Source organism: Dryas octopetala, chromosome 6 (assembly GCF_963921425.1).
Source record: "Dryas octopetala chromosome 6, drDryOcto1.1, whole genome shotgun sequence".
Lineage (NCBI taxonomy): Eukaryota > Viridiplantae > Streptophyta > Magnoliopsida > Rosales > Rosaceae > Dryas > Dryas octopetala.
In genome coordinates, this window is record NC_141371.1 from 21,907,347 (window position 1) to 21,912,329 (window position 4,983).

Sequence of the window (4,983 nt, forward strand, 5' to 3'; positions counted from 1 at the left end):
GAGAGATTTATATTTGAATTTGGGGGAAAACGTAATGTTTTTTGGAGACTAAATGGTTAGGAGAGCATTCGACGAGTGAGAATGAAGTGATGTGTATGTGGACCCATGTCAGGTGGACATGTGTCGCTCATTTGGCGGAAAATGTATGCTGGGTTGGTGCCACATCGCCAATTAATCCCCGTCAGCAAAAGTCAAGCTGATATTTAACTGATCTCTCAACAAATCGATGGATGGAAGTCCATTTTTCAATTTAGATAATAAATCAGGTGTATATTTGAAATATTTTAAAGGTCATGAACCCCGTTGAAATGACATATATAGTTATATGTCTAAATTGAATTTATGCCAAAAAAATATGGGTGGAAAAGTGCTTTTATTGAGTTGAATTTCCCTTTGGCTTTTGTAAATATAAGAGAAAATTAATGGTGCTGAAAAAGCAAGACCCTGCCTACTCTGTTCCCATCACTGCATAAGGACCCACCAGCAATGCATTATTGACCTAATCAACCAATGAGTCATGTGACCAACACTGAGATAGATATGAACGAATACAACTCAGTCTCCTCTAAGCAAAGCACAAGCAAGATCCAATAGAAAATTTGCAGCCGACAAACCCCTATCAGGTTCTGGCCGGCTGCATAAATTGTTGATGATCTATTGATGTAGATTATTTTCTTGTCCTATTTCAGACACCAAGCATTTCCTGGAGTGAAACTGTGAAAACCAATCAAATTTTGCAGCTACTTAGAAGATATATAACTTGTATGAACAGCAAGCATGTGTATTGCAGACCACGAATGCATACTTATTCTGCAAGAATGATTTGGGCCCAATAAGATGAAATTGTGATGCATTATATGCAAGAAAATAGGTTATCTTTTTTAATTTCTTTTTTTTTTTCTTTTTCTCAGGACTTTGCTGCGAGGGTAAGTACTTTAAACTACTAGAGCTGCAAGCCTCCGGTCTATAATTATCAATAGTGCAAGCTGTTGGCATGTTAATTATTGGATTATCATTATGACTCAAGACTTTATAAGCATCATTATACCAAAGAAAAGAGAATGTCTTGACTGATGAACAAACGAGGTATCAATTAATTATTGGGATATGTACAGCTTTGTGAATCATTGGGCTAAATTATACCAAGTTATAAATTAATAATAAGACTAATGCAGAAAAAAGATGAACGTGGAGACTTGTAAACTCGAAGATGAAGCAGATCGAAAACAAAGAAAGAAAAGTATAGCTAAGAAGCTTATGTGGAAAAGAAAGTTGACATAAATAAAAGATTACTAGGCCAGCATGGACCCTATAAAAAAAAATGGGAATGTACCTTATAAATTTAAGAGGTAGCATTTGCAACATCACATGCATGTGCAAATTTTGTATATTATACAACTATTGAATATTACCTCATGGTTGGACTTTGGCTTTTATAATTATAAGTAGTTTTCTTTTATTTCAATTTTCATCATCTATCCTTAACATGCTCATTTGCATGTGGACTAATTTCTTTAATTAACCATTTATTTCCTAACTGCTTCCTTATTCATTTTATGAAGCAACGATGTTTGGAAACTATGATTCCGTGTGAAATTTGGAAGTGGAGAAATGTCAAACATTTTAGATTATGATTTTTAAGGTCAGACTGTTAATCAGGACAAAAACAAATTCAACAATTAGAATTTCTGAAACCCTAATAACCACAAGATCATTACTTTGAACATTAAGGGACATTTAAATTGAATGTTTTTTTTACTCTTACTTTTATTTACACAATTACAAGTAATTTAAAGCCTTTTTGGAGATAAAATACATGGGTCTATGAGTCCAAATTGTCCAATCCCCTATCCACCATCATCACTCTTACTCTCTCCACATCCTCCACTTTACCCACATTGCCATAAATCTTCATTAAAAGCTCAAAATTGTATTCATTATCAGGCTCCAATTCAAAGAGCCTCTCAGCAGCAATCTCTCCAATATCTACATTTCCATGAAGGTAGCAAGCATAAAGCAATGCACCCCACACAGTTGGACCAGCCTCAAACTCCATTCCTTCCACAATGATACCATAAGCTTCTTTGATTCGACCTGCTCTTCCGTAAAGATTCACCATACAAGCATAATGTTCCATACTTGGGCTAATTCTATATCTATTTTTCATGGTAGAATATAATCTCTCCCCATCCTTCACCAAACCCAAATGGGCACAAGCCGATAATATAGACATGAATGTGATACTGTCAGGCGAGAAACCAGCACTCTCCATCTGCTCGAAATAGAGCAAAGCTTTGGGGTTTTTCGAATGAGCTGAAATCATAGTATTCCATGTTATGACATCCCCCTCAGGCATATGACGAAACAACCAACGCCCTTGACTCAACTTGCCGTGATTGGAATACACAGCAATCAAGGAATTGGCAATGGACAAGTTCCACTCAACTCCATGCCGAATCGCCCATCCATGAATTTGAACCACAAGCTCCAACGATGGCAGGGCAGAAAGAATTGTGGATATAGCAACAGAGTCCGGCTGGCACCCTTCGTGCAACATTCGGCGAAAGACGTCCAACGCCTGCAACAAAAGCCTATGACGCGTATAACTCGTGAGCATGGTGTTCCAAGAAACCGAGTCTCGATTAGCAATTTTATCGAACACTTTCCGAGCCTTCACAATGTCACCACATTTAGCATACATGTCCACTAGTGCATTCAAGATGAACCTATCGTCCAAGAAACCCAAACGCGCTACATGCCGATGAACAGCCTCGCCAATTTGAACGAACCCTATTCCCCCACAAGCTTTTAAAACTCGAGGGAACGTGAACCGGTCTGGTTCAACCCCATCTTCCTCCATTTGAAAGTAGAGCGCCATAGCATCCTCATACAAACCCAATTCAGCGTACCCTGAGATAAGCGAATTCCAGGCAAAAGTCGACGCGTCCCTCTTAGACATTTGTTCGAACACCTGGTGAGCCTCCTCGATATACCCACTTGACGCATAGAGTCGAAGAAGCTTCGACGAGATGCCAACATTTCTACGTAAAAGGCTTGTGGGGATAAGGCGGTGAATTCGAAGACCGTAGTCCATGGCTTCTAAGCGGTAACATGTTTCTAAAAGGGAAGCAAAGATTTCAGTGCCAACGGCTATGCCATTGTTAATGGATGCTTCAAGGTCCTTGATGATGGCATCGAGGGCTTGGAGTTTGGTTTGGGTGTAGGGTTCACAGTTGATAATGAGTGGGGTTGGAGTTGATTTTGGGAAAGAGAGATAGTTGGTGCTTTGCTTTTGGTGATTTTGTTTTGGCTTCTTATTTCTCTTGCTATTAGAAGAACACTGGTTATTCAGTTTTGTTGCGTGGAAACTTAGCGGTTGCAAAGTGATCACCATTTGTGAACAATGTAACGGAAGAAACCAGAAAACAATTTGTATGAGTTGCTTGTAGAATACTAGTTACTGGGCTACTAATTGATGGTGCTTCGGGGCCAGGCTCTTCTTTTTCTTCGAAAGAGGTTGCGGCTTCTCTTCGTCCCAACTAATCGATGGTGCCGTCTAGCTTATCTCAAAAACCTAATTGGAATAATTAGAAAAAAAAAATTAATAATAACAATCAAAACCCTAATTGGAGTAATTAGAAAAAAATGAATAATAATAATCAAAATCCTAATTGGAATAATTGGAAAATTAATAATAAGGAATCAAAAGAGACTTCAATCAACGAGAGAGAGAGAGAGAGAGAGAGAGAGAGAGAGAGAGAGAGACGCTGCCAGGAGAGTCCGAGTTCAGATCGTTCTGTGCGTGTCTTCTCTTTTCGTTAGTCTATATATATATATAGGCTCAAGATTTTTTGAAATACAAGAGTAAATTACAACTTGCAACCTTTCATTTTAATTGTTTTCAATTTCTTACCTATTCTTTGGGTTAATTACAATTCAAGCCTCTCAATAGTCTACTCCATTTTTGCTTTACAATTTTGTACTCCTAAGAATTGAAACCTGAATAATACAAAAATTTTACTTCACAATTTCAAATTGATGCAAAACAACAATACAATAATGGGATCTTTTGAAGTACTAAAAGATGAAATAGGGGAAGAAAATTGTAATGAAAGATCAAACATACTGATACCTTAGGCCAGTGAGACTGTCAGGCAGCTCGGTGAGAGAGGATTTTTTTTTATCTGAGACACAAAATTAGCTAATTAACATCAAAATAAGCCTAAAGACCGTAACAGAGAATTACAAATCGAATCCCTAAATCCCTAAATCGAAACCCTAAAAAGTAATTACCTTTAAAATCCACGATGGGAGACCTATGAGAATCGGGATGATGGGAGATCGAGAGAGCCGAAGATTGTGAGAGCTTGATGGAAAAACAGAGAAGTGACGAACAGGGATCGAATCTGGGTGAGGTCTTTGGCGGCGCGAGAGAGTCACGAGGGAGAGGAGTGACTGGGTGAGGTCTTCTGTGAGAGAGGGCGGCGCAAGAGAGTCACGAGGAAGAGGAGTGACTGGGAGGAGTCTTCTGTGAGGTCTTCAGCCTTCAGGTGAGTGTTCAGTTTTAGGGTTGGGTGAGGTTGAGGGAGAGGAGTGACTGGGAAAGTCTCGAGAGTCAGAGAGTGGGAGGTGAGTGAATTACTGAATTACTGAATTAGCTGTTTTTTATTTTTTATTTTTGTCAAAGTGAATTGGCTGCTTTTTTTTTTTCTTTTTTTTTTTGTCTCCTTTGGCATTGCTTTTGGAGGAGGGCCAAAAGGGCTTTTAAAATGATAAAAGTATTTATTTTTAAAAAATAAAAAATAAAATAAGGACTTGTTTTAAAGTGCTTTTATAGGAAGTGTTTTTGTTTAGTAACGCTTTTGCATATAAGTTGTTTGTTGTTTGGATGTCCAACATGAAAGTGCTTCTTTACTAAATAAACGTGCTTTTAATATTTTACAAAGTGTTTGGCTGCCAAATGAAAAAGTGCTTCTAAAATTG

The 4,983-nt window shown here is 38.0% G+C and overlaps 1 pseudogene across 2 annotated transcripts; it reads right to left on the minus strand.

Annotated features, from left to right (window-relative positions):
• Positions 1–1,282: 1,282 nt before the first annotated feature.
• LOC147283262 (pentatricopeptide repeat-containing protein At4g25270, chloroplastic pseudogene) lies at positions 1,283–4,652 on the minus strand (annotated as a pseudogene). 2 transcript variants are annotated; one of them, XR_015122871.1, is made up of 4 exons: positions 4,294–4,652; positions 4,133–4,184; positions 3,914–3,999; positions 1,283–3,574 (listed from the first exon to the last, which is right to left on the minus strand). The product of XR_015122871.1 is annotated as a pentatricopeptide repeat-containing protein At4g25270, chloroplastic pseudogene, transcript variant X2 (transcript). The 2 variants fall into 2 exon arrangements; XR_015122870.1 differs by lacking the exon at positions 3,914–3,999.
• Between the last annotated feature and the right edge of the window lie 331 nt (positions 4,653–4,983).